The sequence below is a fragment of the Grammomys surdaster genome, unplaced genomic scaffold (genome assembly GCF_004785775.1).
Source record: "Grammomys surdaster isolate TR1022 unplaced genomic scaffold, NIH_TR_1.0 126546, whole genome shotgun sequence".
Lineage (NCBI taxonomy): Eukaryota > Metazoa > Chordata > Mammalia > Rodentia > Muridae > Grammomys > Grammomys surdaster.
This window is the reverse complement of record NW_021621338.1, coordinates 15456599-15476104: the sequence shown is the minus strand read 5'-3', so window position 1 is coordinate 15476104 and position 19506 is coordinate 15456599. Positions and strand designations below refer to the sequence as shown.

The following is a 19506-nucleotide window of genomic DNA, read 5'->3' as shown; positions in this document are numbered from 1 at the left end:
CCAGGAGTCCATGGAGCATGCAATGATCAGTTCTGAGAAGACATAAATGGACCATGAGAGTATCTGTTGACACTGAGGTTCTACTAAGCTAAATAGCAATATCTCCATCAACTCGAGATCAGGAAAATCAGCTTTAATGCAAATCCATTTTTCTCTCATCTCTAAAAGGTAGTTTCTCTAACTATCTAGTCTACTATTAATGTAGCTAACTTTATTATATTTTACTTTACGTGCAATATGATTTTAATAATACCTGTAAAGTAGTGGCTAGCACTATTGAGCATGCAGAATGAGCTTGCCACTGGGCTAAAAAAGTATTTAACCACAACACATGACTAAAGATGCTGATGTTCTTCCTATATAATAGTTCAGAAAAACAACCTTCAAAACAGCCAGGGAGTAGCAGCATCCTTGTGAGCACCTTCCCTAACAAAAATAGTCCTTAATTACTACTATCTGCTGAGTGTTGCTCCGTACAGGAACCTTATTTAACACTGTGTATGTGCTATCCTGGTTAACGCTCACAAATGATGTCAAATACAATACCATTTTGTACTGCCTGAGTAAGTGAGAAACCTGCTATTGCTGAAGTTTAGATAGCCTGTTAATGATCATGAAGATGAAAGTTTCAAAAACTCCTTGATCTAAGTCACCTTTTTTGACTTTCTAGAAAGTCCCTGCTATTCCATACATCTTCCATGTTTGCCTGTAGGACAAAGTCACAATCAACAAAGACACAGACTCTCAAGTGTCTTTGGGCCTATCATGAAGAAACCCATGTCGCAGTTAGTAGCTGGAAGGAAAGCTTCAACCATACACCAGCATGGACAACTCTATACTCCATTCACTCAATAAATCAGCTCTACCCTTAGGACAGCTGAAGGCCCGGCTGAACTAATAATATTTCACCGTGTGAATGGAGCCTGAGGCCTTCCTGGCTTTAGTACTCAACTAAGTACCCCCTTTGGACCTGCTAGCAGCACATTATTCCAAGGTAGCGATGGATTCTTCTATCCCAACTGGTGACTGACCTCTGCAATATATAAGACAAAGGGGAAGGTAATTGACCAAAGATGAATTGCCTTCCTAGAAGTCTTGTGTTCTTCTGAAATCAAGCCTTGCTGAACATGTTCTTTAAATGAGTAAGTCTCCTCTGTCTGTGCTCTGGTTTATTGAGGAAAACAACTGAAGAGATTTATTTGCCTAAGAGGTGTCTTGGTGGTGGTGGAGAGGTTGCCTTTCAGCATTTAGACATTCATGTAGCAATGGCTTGACCTCTATAACTTATGAGGGTCTGATTGATAAAAGTCTGTATGCTCACAGGCTCCTGTGAACTGAAGCCTCTCCCCACTTCCCAGAACCACTTTCACTTGACCTTTCACCTCCTTCCACATGAATTTGGTGAACACAAGAAAAACCCTAAACAGTTTCCATATTTTAAATATCTCCCCCTCCCTTCTTTTCTGTAAACTAGCCTATCTCACAGAAATTCTTTTCTTTAGTTTTTTCATACAATCAAGCTTAACCTGATCGGTCTCCACAGTTGTTTTACTTTAGAATTTCACAATCCCAGTGTCTGACAAGATGACTAAAGACCCTACTCATTTTATATCTCCGCCATTAACTTTACCGTCTCAATGATCCTATGATGTATATTAAAATTTTACCATTAGAAGAAGATCTTTCCACCAAGATTGGCAGCATGGCACCTACACCCTCGTGGGAAACACATTTTTCACACTGACAATTGCCTCAAATGATACTTGTGGTCAGATCTTCATCTTGGGAGCTCAGGTATACATGGCATCCGTAGGCATTAAGAAACACAGTCATTGATATTACCTGTAAATGGATCACATACATTCTGAGCAGAAAGGTGTATTAGCCTCACGGCAGACCTTGGCTTCACACTCCCTCCCCCCAGCCCCCAGAGCAAATTCAGAGATCATAGGATATTCCCCAAATATCTTTGAGCCTCCAACTCCTCAGCTACATAAATTAAAATAATGATCTTAACCTGTGGTATCCACTTGCTGCCAAATTACTACAAACTTGGAGGCTTAACCCAAACACTGTATCTCTACCTCCACAAGCTGGAAGTCCTACAGAATCTCAGAACAAGGAAGACTCTACTCTTTTCTTACAGTCCTGAGGGAGAATCCATTTCTTTGCCACTTCCAGCTCTTAACAGCTGCCTATATTCCTTGGTTCTTGGCCCTCCTTCTCCATCTGTGAATAACAGGTCAAGTACATTTCACTTGGATGTTTTAAGGATCTTTGTGCTTACACTAGGTCTGACTATATAACCAGGATACCCTCTCAATTTCAAGGTCAACTGATCAACAATTCCATTTCCATCAGTGATTGCAATCCCTTTAATGTTTCATTAAACACAATCCTGTATTCCAGTGAGCATGAGACATATAGTCATCTTAGCCCTCAAATCAACTACCATGTTGTTCTGAAAATCAAAGATAAAATGACAGGGTAGAGGCTTGAGGGATAGCTCAGTGACTGAGCTTTTCACATGACTCAAGTTCATTCGAGGTACTCGAGGCCAGTATTTCACATCTGCTTATGACTGCAGCTCCAGGGGAAACCAACACCCTCTTCTGGACTCCACATGTATCTGTACATATGTGGTGCATGTGAACAAACATACACAAGAATATAAAATAAAATCTTTTTAAAAATTATAGAAGGCATATTTTTTTTGTAAAAGAGTTAGCCTTGGATAGTAACAATTAAGACCAACAATTGTTCCAATCACTAGTTTGAATCATTTTGTGAGGAATCCATGAAGGTCTGTTCTGATCTAAGATGAAAATACCCTCAAGTGAAGGTCACTTAAGTATTCGTCACACATGCATTCCTGCAGCCACACAATACTTGCTTTGGTGTGCTTATAAACCACGAGGACAGATTGCATCTAGATCTGAAATGACATTGGGTCTTTATTTCTTTGTCATTTACCTCTCCCCAACTCAATCACAAATTCTCAGCAAGGCTGAGCCCTTACTGGATTGCCGTGTGTCTATACCCTCAGCTATATGTCCCTGCAGCTGGAACAGTGCCTGGAGTATATCATGTACTCAAACACTTATGAAGTAAATGCAGTATGGTATTGCATTATACAAGCTATTCTATTACTTAATAAAATATGCAAACTGATATAAGTGATATATTGACTACCTAAGAAGGAAAAAGATCTTAAGTCTAAGGAAAGTTACCCATGTGTCTACTGCTTTCTTCATGGCCATATAGAAATGGCTTCCTTCAGCATAGGGTCTGAAAACCTTGTCCCATGATGGCTCTGTTTCAGGATGCTCTTTTATGTGTCCCTCTGTTTGGGCTCAATTTTATACCACACAGCTACTTTGGACTTCAGGCTGAGAACAAATAGAGAAGAGCAAACTTGGGAAAACTGTTTTCCAGAAGGTCTACCCACAAAGCAAATGACTATCAGAGAGAAGCAGTCATCCATCCTCCTGGCTTGCTCCTGAGTTAACCAAAAAGCTCCAAGTCCAACCTCAGATGGAAGAGCAGAGCAGCTTTGTCCCAGACCACTGTCCTTTAATGTCATTCTCTCTACTTAGGAACCATTTAGGCCACCAGACAGTTGGTACAGGTTCCCTGCCTCCCTTCACCTGGAAGTAGGTATTTAAGCCTCAAGCATCGGGTCCCTTTCTAAATTTCATTAAATTTCATATTTTCTATCACATATACATACTATATACAGTATGTACATATAATTTGTGTATATATAATATACACTATATATATGTATATTTATATAATATACACTATATATTCATATATATAATTTGTGGAGTCTTTCTCCCTGTTAATTTATAGTCAATTTGATTTGTGCAGATTCAACTACTGTCAGGAGGAAAGTTTAAACAGTTCTGTATCTAAGAAAATGCTAGATGTAATAGAAGGTGCTTGGACAGTTAATTTGCACACTCTACATGCTCAAGCCTCACAAGGACAGAGCACACCGCACATCTAACAGGGCAGCACCCATTCATTTGTTGTTTGTTGCTAGTCTGCACTTCCGTTTTGATCCAGATGCATGAACTGGGGACTTGAGCCTGTGTAAGGGGAAAAGTGCAAGGCTTAGAAGGTAGATAGAGCTCTCACACTGCTCCTTCTGGGTATGTTTTCAATCACACCTCTTTTCTGAAATACACTACTACATCTCCTCGAGTCTTCATCTAGTGAGATACAGGGTAAATGGGACACAGATTTCACTCACAACCTCAGAGGGGATTTAGGAAACTAAAGGAGACTCCAGCTGACACCCACCCCCACCCCTGATTATTTGTGTAGGTCACTGCATAAGAACACTAATGGGCCTCTGGGTCTGCAGTCAGTTCTTCCTGGAAGGGATGCAGCCATCCCTGCATGAGGCTTGCTGGCTCTCTGGCTTCCTGGCTTCCAGCTATTAACACCTGAGATACTATTTGAATTTTTCTCTATTGACTATAGCCTAGGTATGGGATGGCACACATGTGCTAGGGAAACTGTCACACCTCCCAAGCAGCCATAGATCCTTTCCTTCTCAGTGGTCTCTTGCATTGGCTTCCATGTTCTTTGATGGAATGAAGTCCGGCCACAGTGATCATGTCCTGAATGAACATTTTATCAATTTGCCTTCTTTGCATCCCATTCTGAAGCTGTTACCTGTACTTGAATTGTTGACTTAGAGTCTCCTCCTAGAGGAAAAAAATAGGATGGAGAGCGAGCCTCCACAAGGCTCCTGTGACTCCTGGAAGAGTCCTGGTCTTAGTATTACATCTAAGATGGCTCTCAGAAGACTGGTGAGACAGCAAAAGGAACCAAGGCCAGGAAGGTGGCTGCTTCCCCCATCTTCACAAAAGTCCTAACTGGTGATAATGGTTTCTCTTCCCATTTCTCCTTCTTTCCTATCCCACCCCTACTTTTACTGAGTTACCACATCAGGCTTTGCTTTCATTAGAGCATGGTGACAGTGTAGTAAGATATAATTGGCCAAGTATTTAGGGGCTTGGGATTACCACAAACACTGTATATAAGATTATGTACTATGCAGTAAACTCAGATCTGTACCCTAATGTTGGTCTATGGACTCTGATTGCAAGGATTAGTCATGTGACTCCATCATTTCTCAACACCCATCCTTGATCTTGTTCCTACATTGGAGAGGAGGATTCATTACCCGCATGCATGTGTACACACACACAAGTACACACAGACGTGCACATAGACGTGATTTCTTTTCACCTCCCCTTCTTCTCCTCTTCTCAAAGCAAGACTGTTACACTCCTGCAATGTCTATCTCTGAGAATCAAAAAATCACTAAAAATTCCACAGTCAATTTTGATACATGAATAATTTTATCAGTATATATTTTATCAGTCTATGACCTAACTTCTCATTTTCTCATAAGCCCTAGGTTCATCCTTCCATTTGTTGTCCACTTCTTCTTGCCTCTGAACATTTCCCTGACTCTCCATCACCCTCATCCCCCATCACAAGGAAAGCACTTGTCTTTAAACATGATAGAAACTAGCATTCTGTGGCTTTCTAGTCCCCCTCCTGCAGCTTCCACAGCATCCTTTCAGTGATTCAGGGTTCAGTACTTGTCACTCCCTCTTCTGGGAACATCTCACCTTGAATGCCATCAGAGAAATTTTCCTAGTCCCACTACTTAATGCATTCACAAACTTAACATACCATCTCATGCTTCCCCATAATGACATAATATCCTTTTTCAAAATCAGTAATTTTCACGCTTGTTTATTATATGTTGGTCAAACATCAATTTCTTTGTAAGGTTTAATGACTTAGTCTCACTAAAGTGCAAGCATAAGAAAGAGAGCACCCTATGTATGTGTAGCTCTTGGCAGAGTGCCTGGTATGTAGTTGGCACTCAATATGTGTTGGTTTACTGATGCCAAATGATGACTGGCTCTGAGAATGAATGAGCAGATGGGTAAATAAAAAGCATATAAAGTGAGAGTTTTTCCTAAACTGTCAAACTGTAAAGAGATATGTCCCCAAAGTAATGTTCATTCCAAATCAGTCTTGAAGAATATGGTATTGTATGAAGAGGATGGAATTCTTGGTTACCAAGTCAATGACTGTCAGGGAAATAAGTACCAGCATGTCTGCTAATCTTTGTTTGGGTGTTGTTTTTTAGGTGCCTTGTGTTTCTGAAAACTCACAAGGAGACAGTGCCTTAAGCAAGCAGTGGAATTTACAAGGAAATGGCAACTTAAAACAGGCCACTGCCTGTTTGCTGCAGCAGACCATCCCTGTAACAATTTGTCACTATGACAGGCATGGAAAAGTTCAAGGAAATTAGCTGACACTCTACCTCCACAAGTCATATCCCAGAAGGGTATATATTTTGTTAGGGAAATTAGAATCCCCCAAATAGATTCTTCAGTATATTAATACCTCCATTGAGCTCAAGATTGGATATTTCTGTTTACAACTTGATTATCTTTATTTGTGTCTGTCCAATTTCAAACATGCCAAGAGAAAGACATATTGCCAGCTATTTTTGAGTTTTAAAAGAACAATTTCATCACCTCATATTTTTTTAAGCCCTGTATACTGTGATTAGATTGTGATCCAAAATAGAGTAAAGTAAGATCTCTAAAAACAATATATTTTTTTTTGTTATTCTAGAAACCCAAATCTCTCCAGGTTAAACCACATTCTCTTCACATGGAAACTGGTAAGAATTTAAGGCACAATGGGGATGCTCCTTGCAGGTTAGGCTCAAACTCCAACATCAAAAGAGAAAAATCTCTCACCTAGTTTGAAAAAGCCATGTGCTGGAGATAGAACCTGAGAAAAATGAAGGTCTAAGGAAAGAGCAGGCACTCTAAATCTCTGGAGAAAGGCAGAGTGATATACAAAGAGACATGTCACAGAGAAACTAACCGCTGGGTCAGAGAAAGAGACAGGCAATAACTCCACCATTGCACTAGCAAATGCTCAAAACACTGCCAATTACAGAGGGAAGCTGTGCTACAGCACCCGCACTCCCGGATGTCCAGGAAATGGCTCATTAGGAGACAGGTAGCAGGCACACAGTCTCTAAGAGGTCCCCAGTGGAGAGGGAGAAAATGCCAATCACTCTAGCTGGTCTCCGTTGGATACCTATTTGAAGAGCTGAGCATTTGTTCTGTGCTTCCTGACCTACAGGACTGGAGACCACCTTGATTCTGTATGCAAATTTTTCTTCTGAAAAAAAAAAGTACCAAATCCAAGCTCAGGTGCTTACAACTAGAAAAATATAAACGAGCAGAACTCGACAGATGGGCATAGAAATAGGAAGACAATTTTCATCCACCCTTGTCTTTATGTATTTAGTTTACAAGGCATGAAAAAATATCATTTATTCAAAACTAATTGAGTTTGAATGTATACATTTAAAGGTTGTATACTCAACCTTTTAGATGATGATGAACATAAGCCCTTAATCTCCTTAGTGGCCATCTCAGGAAAACAGAACTGGGTATTTTATAGTGGGCAAACGGATCCTTCAGCCTTCTTGTCAAACATTTGTCTTTAAGCTGAAATGAGGATTCTTGACAATCTCTTCACCCAGTAGGCATTAAATTCCTACATTAGGAATCCATGGATTAACCAAACACATTCTAGACAGTCTTTTAAATGAGTGGTGAATTAGTAATAGAAATAAGTCTAAAATTTTGTTTCCCCTTCTATGTTAATTGACAGGCTAACAAGCGCTCTATATATGAGTGTATTGGCTGTGTCACTGTGATTGCATTGCATGCTTTATTCATGAGAGAGGCCACAGACTGCTCCAGTGATCATCCGAGCCAGTTTCTGTGCCTCATAAGTGTCAGAAAATTCCACATAATGACAGCCACCAGTTAAAGGCTCTCCTGTCTCCACACTGCATTTGAAGATAATTAAAGCCTACATCAATAAAATGTTCAACATCCTTATTCAGAAACTTAATTTCACTACCTCAGACAGGCATAGAAATGCTTTAGGCCATCTACTTGCAACTCCACTGTGCAGGACAAAGACAAGCACAGTGTTTCCAATTGTTTTTGCTCATGACCAGACAAGAAGAAACATGCCAGCACTGACTATGCTGAGCCCCAGTGTCCACTAGCTCTGGCAACAAACCACCAAAGACCTTCCATTAATAGTAAATAAACCTCCTAAAGGAGAAATTAGATAAACAAGAGGGCTCAAGTTTTATATGTATGGTTTCCATAACACCTGAAACTCTTCTTGTGGGGTATGCCAACAGGTTTCACTGAAAAGACAATTTGAACAAGAGCAGTTATTGTGATCACAACTGAGAGACGTAAGGAGATTGTGGATGGAGATGGACTGAGGACTACATAACTACATATGTAGATAATTAGACAGACACTCATAAGGATATGACTACATAGAGTCTGAAGGTAGGAGGATAGACAAGAATGTCATGGAGTTCCATAAATGTAGATTCTATTATTGGCATAAAGCAAACAGAAGTATGTCAGCAGTGTAGATGCTCTTAAGAAAGTTATTTAACCTTTCTGAGTCTGTATGAAATATATAGTGAATATTTAAATAAGCATGTGTTTCTAAAATCATATTGAGTCCTTTATACACAAAAAAGATGGAATAAGTATTTTTTTCATTTTCCTGCTAAATATAAATAAAACCATAGGCATTGTAGATAAAACAAATATGATTCTAAAAGAATAGATACAGGTTTTCAGGACGCAAACTGCTTCATGGTAGGGAATGCCTGGGATTTCTTTTTCGCCTCTTGTACCTCAGCCCGGTGCTAGGAAAGCCAGTCTCCAGAAACATCAATGAGCCAGACAATGGAACATTAGGGAAAAGAACAAGAAAGTAACAGCTACAAGACCAAAAAAAAAATATGTCTAGCAAACATAAACTCTACTGTAGTTGAGAATCATTATAGACAACAATCTATGCTCTGTGATCTACCTAACCTTGCATCCCCTCCGAACTTTGGCAAGAGCCTGTGGTTTCCTCACCAGAGCAAACGAAAGTAAGAATTCAGTGTAGATGGTAAAATGGACAGAACTTTGGTTCTTCAGTTGTAGAAGGAGCTTGGTATGAAGGTAAATGCCTGTAATCCAGTACTCCAGAGAGTGAGACAGGAAGACTCAGAACATGAAGATAGCCTGGGAAGAAAGAAAGGAGGGAAGATGGGAGGGGGAGGGAGGAAGGGAGGGAGGGGAGGGAGGGGCAGAGGGAGAGAGGGAAGGAGGAAAGGAAGGGAGGGAGGAAGGGAGGGAGAGAGACAGAGACAGAGACAGAGACAGAGACAGAGACAGAGAGCTTGAGATTGCAAAAGAAAGTCCTTAGCCCTAACCCCACCATAATATTACAGATCCCAGAGGAAGAACCTAGAAGCAATCCGCCCTGCCCTGATGGGTCTGTATAAAAGTAGCCCTACTAGAGTCAGAACTCTGCTTAGCTTTCCCTGTAATGATTCCCCTATCTCTCTCTCAGCCAAAGAAATTTTGTTTGCTTGGTTGTTTGGTTGTTTGTTTTACATCCAGATCACAATGTCCCCTCCATCATCTCCTCCCAGTTCCAGCCTCCTCTCCCCTCTTGACACTCCCACAATCTACTCCTCTAGGATTTCTCTTCAGATAAGAGCAGGCCTCCCACAACCAGCCATGCCATATCAAATTTCAGTAAGACTAGGCACCTGCCTTCATATCAAGGCTGGGCAAGGCAACCTAGTATGAGGAAAGGGGTCTTAAAAGCCCAGCAAAACAATGAGAGACATTCCTTGCTCCTGCTGGTTAGAGTCCAGCAAAAAGACCAAGCTATACAACCATAGCTTATATGGAGAGGGCATAGGTCAGTCCTATGCAGACTTCCATGTGGTTCAGGCTTTGTGTGCCTCTATGAGCTCAGATTATGTTTCTGTGCCTTTTCTTGTGGTATCCTTGAACCCCTTGTGGCTCCTACAATTCTTCCTCCCCCTCTTCCACAAGATTATCCTAGCTTCCCCTAATGTTTGGCTACGGTCTTGGCATTATTTCCATCAGTTGCTTAATGAAGACTCTGATGGCAATCGGGCTAGGCACTAATTTATAAGTATAGCAGAATATCATTAGGAATTATTTCATTGACTTTTTTTCCAGTTGTTTGGTTCAATCCTAGGTCTCTGGACTATCCAGGCTCTAGATCCTGGCCCTTCAGGAAGTATCAGTTGTGGGCTCCCTCTCATGGCATGAGTCTCAAGCTGGACCAGTCATTATTTGGCCACTCTCACAATTTCTGCACCACTTTTACCTTGACATATCTTTTAGGCAAAACAAATTTAAATGTAAAGATTTTGTTGCTGGGTTGGTGTCCAAAGCTCTCCATTGAAAGTCTTGGTTGGTTACAGGAGACAGTCACTTCAGGCTCCTTATCCCTGGTTGCTAAGAGACTTAGGTAGGGTCACCCTCATAGATTTCTAGGGATCTCCATTGCTCTAGTTTTCTAGCTCATCCATGCCTCCTTATTCCAGTTATCTCAAATTCTTTCCTTCCACACCCCCAACCTGATCCCTCCTGTTCTGGTCTGCATCCCCAAACCTCACCTCACCCCTATCCACCCACTATGCTTCCTATTTCCTATTTCCTCTTCCCAGGGAGATTTATGTGCCCCTGTCTGAGCCTTTCACATTCCTTAGCTTCTCTTGGTCTGTGTATTGTAGCATGGTTATCTTTTACTTTACAGCTACTATCCACTTATAAGTGAGTACATACTATATTTGTCTTTCTGGATCTGGGTTACCTCACTCAGGATGATCCTTTCTACTTCCATCTATTTACTTACAAAATTCATGATGTTATTTTTTTACCAATCCAATTTGTAAATGAACCACATTTTCTTTAGCCATTTTTTTAGTTCAGAGATATCTAATCTAAGTTGTTTCTGGCTATTATGAATGAATCTTCTATAAATGTAGCTGAAGAAATGTTCTTAAGGTAGGATGGAGTGTCTTTGAGGTATATGTTCAGGAGTGGAATAGCTGGATCTTGAGGTAGATTCATTCCCAACTTTATGAGAAACCACCAGATTGATTTCCAAAGTGGTTGTACAAGTTTGCACTCCCATCAGCAATGGTGGAGTGTTCCTCTTGCTCCACATCCTCAGCAGCATGAGCTGGCATTTGTATTTTTGATTTTAGCCATTGTGACAGGTGTAAAATGGAATCTCAGACTTGTTTTGATTTTCATTTTTTCTGATAGCTAAGGATGTTGAACATTTCTTTAAGTACATCTCGGTCATTTGAGATACCTCTGTTGAGAATTATCTGTTTAGATCTGTGCCTCATTTGAAGAAAATGGATTATTTGGTTTCATGATGTCTAGTTTCTTTATATATATATATATCCCTCTGTCATATGTGAAGTTGGTAAAAAAAAAAAATCTTTTCCCTTTCTGTAGACAGCCATTTTGTTCTATTGATGATGTCCTTTGCTTTACAGAAATCTTTCAGTTTCATGAGGTCCCATTTATCAATTGTTGATCTTATGGCCTGAGCCATTGGTGTTCTGTTCAGGGTTTGTCTCCTGTGCCCATACATTCAAGGCTATTCCCCACTCTGTCTTCTGTCAGGTTCTGTATATCTGGTTTCATGTTGTGGTCTTTGATCCACTTGGATTTGAGTTTTGTGCGAGGTGATAGATATGGATCTATTCACATTCTTCTACATGCTAACATTCAATTAGACCAACACAACTTATTGAAGATGCTTTCCTATCTGTTGTGGTATAATTTTGAATTCTTTGTCAAAAATCAGGTCTTCATTGCTGTATAGATTTACATGTGGGTCTTCAATTCTATTACATTGATCAAACTGTCTGTTTTTATGCCAATATCATGTGGCTTTTATTAATGTTTCTTTGTAGTAGAGCTTGAAATTACAGATGATGATATCTCCAGAAGTGCTTTAATTGTACAGAACTGTTTTAGCTATCCTGGGATTTCGTTTCTTCATATGAAGTCAAGTCTTTAACGGTCTGTAAAGAATTGTGTTGGAATTTTGATGAAGATTGCGTTGAATTTAGACTGCTTTTGTTTAAAAAAGCCATTTATACTATGTTAATCCTACAAATTTATGAGCACAAGAGATATTTCCATCTTCTGATATCTTGTCGAATTTGTTTCTTCAAAGACTTAAAGTTCTTGTCATACAGGTCATTTAATTGTTTGATTTGAGTTACCTCAAGATATCTTATATTATTTTGGCTGTGGTGAAGGGTGTTGTTTCCATGATTTCTTTCTCAGTGCATTTGTAATTTGTATATAGGGCTGGATTTTTGTTTTGTTTTGTTTTGTTTTGTTTTTTGTTTTTCGTGTTTAGTTAATCTTGTACACAGCCACTTTGCTGAAGGAGTTCAGCTCAGTGAACACTTAGCTGTAGGAGTTCTCTGGTAGAAATTTTAGGGTCACTTATGTATACTATCATATCATCTGTAAATAATGATACTTTGACTTCTTTCTTTCCAAAGTGATCCCCCTTGATCTGCTTTTGTTGTCCTACTCTTCTAGCTAGAACTCCAAGTACTACATTGAATAGTTACAGAGCTATTGAGAGTGGACAACCTTGTTCTGTATTTTAGTGAAACTGCTTTGAGTTTATCTGAATTTAATTTGGTGTTATCTATAGGTTTGCAGTATATTGCTTTTATTATATTTAGGTACATCCCTTGTATCCCTGATATCTCTAAGACTTTCATCATAAAGGAGTGTTGGATTTTTGTCAAAGTCTTTTTCAATATCTAATGAGATAATCATGTGAGTTTTTTCAGTTTGTTTACATAGGAAATTACATTGACAGATTTTTATATGTGGAACCATCCCTACATCTCAGCCAGGGAAATATTTTTAAGACATATCTGAGAGTCAGAATTCTCACCCTCAGTTGGATGTATTATGTCTCCAGTGTCAATAGAATTCAACTGCTAGTTTAGATTTATACCCAGAGCTGATAATCACAAGCCCTCTCTACTCTATGGTAGAAGGCTAGAGAAAACTGTCTAAAATAAAAATTAAGTATGACTAAGGGTCTCATAAAACAATAACCAAAACTTTTAAAAATGTTCCCAACAGATTGGTCTATGGGACAGCTTTTGGTACACTTTCAAGATTGATGTGGGAAGAACAATCTCACTGTGGGTGATACTGCTCCAGGGCCAGTGATCAGGAAAGCCACAAAGAAAAAAAAAAAAAAAGCTGCATCCCAGTTCCTTCCATGTTTGAGTTCCTGCCCTGACTTCCCTCAATGACAGACTATGATGTGGAACTATAATCTGAAATAAACCCATTCCTCCCCAGGTTGCTTTTGGTCATGATGCTTCATCACAGCAATAGAAGCCCTAAAACAGTAATGAAATTTTGAAAGTGGAGAAAGAGAAGCAATACATGGCTTGAACAGAAAGAAACAGAGAATGTTGGTATATACTTCATCAGAAACCATGGGACTCAGAAGGAAAATGGGACATTTTTTAAATAATCAAAAGAATATATCAACACTAAATCCTCTTGATATATATAAAGATCCTTTAGGAATAAAGACAAGGTCTCTAGTGCAATGAAGTCATGACTATTAAGGAGGTAACCAACTGATTTTTTATTATTTCTGAATCTTGCTGCATACGGGGGAGCTCATGTCTTGTCAAAGTCCCATGGCTTAGGAGGCCATAAAAACTATGGGTGAACCTGCTACTTTTATGTTACATAATTTGGCATGGAATCTGTGGTGGTTTGAATATACTTAGTCCATGGGAAGGGTACTATTAGGATGTGTGACCTTGTTGAACTAGATGTGGCCTTGTTTGTTTGTGGAAGTGTGTCACTGTGTAGGAAGCCTTTCAGGACTCCTAGTGTTCAAGCTCCACTCAGTGTGGAAGAAACCTTCCTCCCAACTGCTTGCATAAGATGGTCTCCTTCTGACTGCCTTTGAATCAAGACATAGAAGTCTCAGCTCTTCCAGCACCATGTCTGCCTGCATGCTGTCATGCTTCTTGCTATCATAATAATAGACTAAAATTTTGAAACTGAAAACTAGCTCAAATTAAAAGTTTGTATCTTAAGAGTTGCCTTGTTTGCGGTGTCTCTTCACAGAAATGAAACCCTAACTAAGACAGAACTGACTGACTCAAATATTTGTGTTTAAACTCATAGGCTAGTTCTGTCCTCAGTCATAAAAGAAGTAAAGGCAGAGATTCCTAGCTAATCAACATGCCAAGAACAAGTGACTGTTGGGTACTTAGTACTTAATAAGACATATGTATCCCTATGCCAAAGATCAAAGAACATTGTGGAAGAGGAGATAGAAAAAATAAAAATGTTAAGCCACAGGGAGGAAGGTCATAAAGCACTGTGTATTAGCAAGGTATGGCCATGACATTCATGAACTCACAGCAACTGTGATTGCCTACACAGGGTGCACACAAGCCTGAACCAGGAAACATTCAGTCATAGATTGGGGAGGGGCTCTGGGTGGAGTCTGCTCCACCCAGGGAAGTTAGCCACTGTGTTTGGCTGCTGAAGGAGAGGAAGTCATTGTCTTCAGGGGTGTAGGCACTGGTAAGTTACTCATACTCCAGGGGGTAGTATCACATCCATGCTGACACTACTGTGGCTGGTTAAAATCATCATGTTATAAAGCAAAACCAAAAGCACAGCAAACAGCCATGAAAATAGAATGTGAAAGAAGGAGGTTGTTGAGAAATCAGTTGCTGTAGCAAGACCAGCCACAGATCCAGGAATGTGGCAGAAAAGTGAAACAGACACCATGAAGTTGGGGAAGTTGGAGGTGTGGAAGATCCTGTGGAGTACAGAGAGCACAGAGCAGGAGAAGCAGTCTGTTGAGAGCCAAGATATTTCCTCATGCTGCCATCTCTGGGATGAAGGAGCACTGGCCCAGTGGATATAAGCCACAGTTGCTCTGTTAACCCTGAATTCACCCATACCAGCTGCATAGGGCTCTGAAGCACTACAAACTTTAATTGCCAAATTTTATGGCCTGTACAATGATATAGAACATTTATTGTATGATTTTTGGAAGTAAAACATATCCTGGGGATTGGGGAAAGACAAGGAAATGTAGACCTTCTCAAATGAAGGAAAACTAATCTAATATAGTTTTAGAAACTTAAGTTTGCTATTTGTGATGAAGCATACTGCAACCTCAGCACCTGAGAGACTGAGAAAGGAGAATATCTGTAAGTCAGAAGTCAGCCTTGGGTACTCAGCAATCTGGAAACAAACCTTGGCCAAATAGAAAAGCCTTGTCCCAAACACATGCATGAATGAGAGAAAAGGGGTGTGGAAGGCATCAGTTTGTCTCATCTGTGAGGTATTACACAGCTTTAATTTTTAAGGTTCTGTGGTGTTCATAGAAAGATAGAAAAGGAAAAATGGAACAGAATAGAAAAGCTCAAAGTGGATTCAAACAAAACAGAGCATGTAATAATTGTTTTTAAGGTATATCTTATCCGTTATCAGTGTGTACTTGTGGGCATGTTAGGGGCAACATAGAGATCAGAGGACAATGTTTGGGTTTCTTCTTCCATTGTGACTTCCAGGGATTTAAATAGGTCCTCATGATGGCAGAATAGTTTATTCATTTTATTATGTCTATAATATATAATGCTATGTATGATATATCCGGTATATATGTTATAGCAATACATTCACTTTTAAAATTTTTCAACATTAAGTGATATTTTAAAAATTTCCCACATTAAGTGACACAATAGGAGCAAAGTTAAGTGGCACATTTATAGGAGTTGTGCATGACTTATTGATGTATAGGAAAAATGTATCATAACTAGTGTTTCAATTTTTTATATTTTTTATTGGATATTTTATTCACATTTCAGATGTGATCTCCTTTCCCTACTTCCCCCACCCAGGGAACCCCTATCTCATCCCCCCTCCTCTTACTTCTATGAGGATGTGCCCCCACCCACCTACCCACTCCCATTTTCCCACCCTCAAATTCCCCCACACTAAGCACTGTGTTTTCAGCCTTCGGTACTAAAGTGCAACTCAAAGAAAAGTTATGTAAAAGTAAGATATACTTTTAAATGGAGGGTAAAGTTAACATTCACTCAACACCACTCAAGTCAAGAACTATCCCAATGCCAGGGTAACACTGAGTCCTTCTAATTGCAGTCCCATCATTAAAGCCTAGAGTTATCTATTATTTTGACAATGCTGATGTTTGACCAATTTGAATGAATGGAAAGATAGCCTTTGCTATAAATGGTCCTAGAACAATTATACATCCATCTATTCCTGGCAGGGGTCGGGGGGCAGAAAGAATGTATTCCTAGACCTTACACTTTATAAACAGAAAACCTTGAAGTGGTAACAAATATTAATGAGAAATATACAACTGTAAAACCTCTAGAAAATAATCTAAAAATCAATTGTGTTTATAAATATACAAAATGGTCTTTTAGTTGACACCAAAGGACAGTATATTATACAGAGACCGATAGGAAGATGGAATAAATATGATGATAGATAGATAGATAGATAGATAGATAGATAGATAGATAGATAGACATGAGAGAGAGAGAGAGAGAGAGAGAGAGAGAGAGAGAGAGGGAGAGGGAGAGAGAGAGAGAGAGAAATAAGAATTTAGTAAGTCAGCTGAGAACATTGTAGTTACTCTGTTTTTGAGGACAGGATTCACAGTAGGTAGAATAGTCCCACAATGGCCAGCTCTCACTGAGGGAGGCTTACAACTGGCATTGCATAGTCACCAAAGCTGGTTACCTCATCACTCCCATCTGTTGCTGGTAGCCCAAAGGATTACTGGAGATCTGCTGATTTCTAGTTCTCAGCAAGAGCTTGGAAACTCTGGTACCATATCAGCAAATGAATCAGCAGCCCTAGCAACAGCACAAATTAACTCAGCAGCAAGAGGGAAGGCCAGGGAGCACAAGGTGAGATGATCCTCCTTCTGTCATGCCCTTTTATCTGTACTGTGCTAGAAGTTGCCACCCATAAGCACAGTAATTGTGTGTCTTTCGACATCAATCAACACTACCAAGATTCTTCTTCAGGTGAGGCCCCTACTCAGGCAATTCTAATTTGTGGCAAGTTGACAATAAAGCCAAGCACAATGGGCAGTTTATAAAAGGGGGATTTAAAAAGTAGAACCTAATCAAAATTCTGAATATTTTGCTTCATGGAAGATCCCCAGGAAGATAAGAAGGCAAGATGCACCATGGGAGAGATATTTATAAAACATCCAGCAAAGACGTAACTAGACTAGATTAAGTACTTTCAAAAGTCAACAGGATTTTTTAATCTAATTAGAAAATAGAATAAAGACCCAAAAAGTTCCTATCACAGAGATGTGTAATGGAGAACCATCTTCAGTATAATTAGTCATTAGGGAAACGGATACTAACACTAGAATGAAGCACCACTGCTGGCCTATAAAGATGGCTGAAAAAATACTAATGCCACAACCAGGCAGGGATGCATGGGAACACATGACTCACACTGCTGCTGGCAGTGTAAGTGTTCCAAGAAAGTCAGGTGTATCCAGACTACTGCAAAACCATACAAACCGCTGCAATAAGACTCAGCAACTGCACTGCAGGCAGGCCATCTGTCCCCGAGAAACTAAAAGTTCACACATTAAACTGCACAGGGCTATTTGCATCAGCTTTTTACATAATATCCTGAAAGTAGTAACAGCTTCATCGTCCTTCCATGAGTGAACAGTGAACCAAAACAGTGGTAGCTATGTAGTGTAAACTGCTACTCAATCAAAGAAATAGAACAACATTCTGCAACCTGGATAAAGTAGGAAGAGATGAATCATTCCAATGCCAGAGTCTTAACTCCAGGACTCTGTTTATAAAACCTTTCTGAAAGGCTGGGGATATAGAAATGTAGAGCAAATTGACTAATGACCCAGGAGGGTGGAGGTGGGGAAGAGTGAGGCTGGGGGAGACAGCATTGGTCCCGTCATGGTGATGACATTAGCTAGGCTTTTCAAGGTGTTGCCATGGAAGAAACTAAGCTGATTCTGGTATTCCTCACAACGGCATATCAGTCTATAATTATCTCAAAATTAAACATTAAAAATTTAAAGCTGCATAGGACATTGGAAGGAAAATAACCATTACTGGCAACTATAAGAGCAATCATTGCCTGGACCCAGAGAGACCTGCCTTGTACTCCTGCTATTTATGAGATTTTCCTTCAGACGCTGTCATCCTTTTCTCCCATTTCTCCTTGGTCCTCAGTCATATGTGGCCCAAAGACACCTTTCCCATCTCTACCTCCCATCAACACTTTATATTCCCTCTTCTTAGTCACATTTTTATCTTCTTGGCATTGGTTGTGTTTCATAGTCCTGCCTTTATTTGCTGGTGTTTCCCATGTGTTGTAAACAGAATATCTGCCAGAGGAGGTCAGAGGTCCTGGCCAGTGTTACATCATTGTAGTATCCTATTGTTTTTGCTAATGTCAGACTTGAAATGGGTGCTCAGAAAATATGGTTTTCAGTTGAATTGCAAAATAAACTATTTGCACTGTAGGGTAAAGCTGCAGAGGTGTGTGAAGGATGCACATTAGTGAAAGGTAAGGTCAAGTTCAGGCAGGCAACGTTGTCAAACTGTTTGAACAACTCCTGTAACTCAGCACAGAAAGCAACCAACCACCTTTCTAAATGCCCAAATGATTTACATAAAGATTTCTACAAAGATACAACGTAGCCAATACAGGAGAGAGAAAAGAGGTGGATCAATTTTTCAACTGTGAGAGAAGCATAAAACATAACCAATGAATTACTGCCTCATTAGGATGGCTACTATCAAAAAAAAAAAATAACCACAGAAGAAAGCATTTTAAAATAGCTAGGATTTGGAGAACTCAGTATCCTCACACATTCGTAGTATAGCCACTGCCCCTAGAGGCATTGCAGGTGTGGCTGCTGTGTCTTATGTTTGTCAGTAGGTGGCAGAGAGGCAAAAGGCTACTTTTATGCCCAGTGTCACCTGTGAACAACTGAATGATTAAGTAGCCCAACATTCCCTGAAAAAAAAGTGATTCTGAACTAGCCACCAGTCCTGCCCTAAGGAGCTAGCCATAGAGGACCACTAGACAAGCACTATGTGGCCCAGACAGGGAACTAGCCTGAAATGACAACCAGTTCAACACTGCACTAGCCTGGGGGAGTGGAGGAGGGAGGGTCAGGGGGGCGGTGAGACCATGCCCTAGATGACCCTGTCATAGCACTCCTGAGACCACCCATGAGATGAACCCAGACATTCAAGATATGCCAAGCACCACTAAGAGAAGCAAGTTAAGTAGTGGAGAAATGAAAAAGAAACAGAGGGATGTAGGCACAATGAAGAGAGGCAGAACCTGAGACTCTAGAGTAGTAGGGACAGCCTGATATGAGTAGCTAGTAGTGCCACCTGGAACCATGGAGGGTCCTGGTCTGTGTTGCCATTGGCGACCA

The 19506-nt window shown here is 40.0% G+C and overlaps 1 non-coding gene across 1 annotated transcript; it reads left to right on the top strand.

The window, feature by feature from the left end:
- The first annotated feature begins 18944 nt into the window (after positions 1 to 18944).
- Positions 18945 to 19074, top strand: LOC114615084. The gene has a single exon (XR_003710427.1). It is a non-coding gene; the product is annotated as a small nucleolar RNA SNORA17 (small nucleolar RNA).
- The last annotated feature ends 432 nt before the right edge of the window (positions 19075 to 19506 follow it).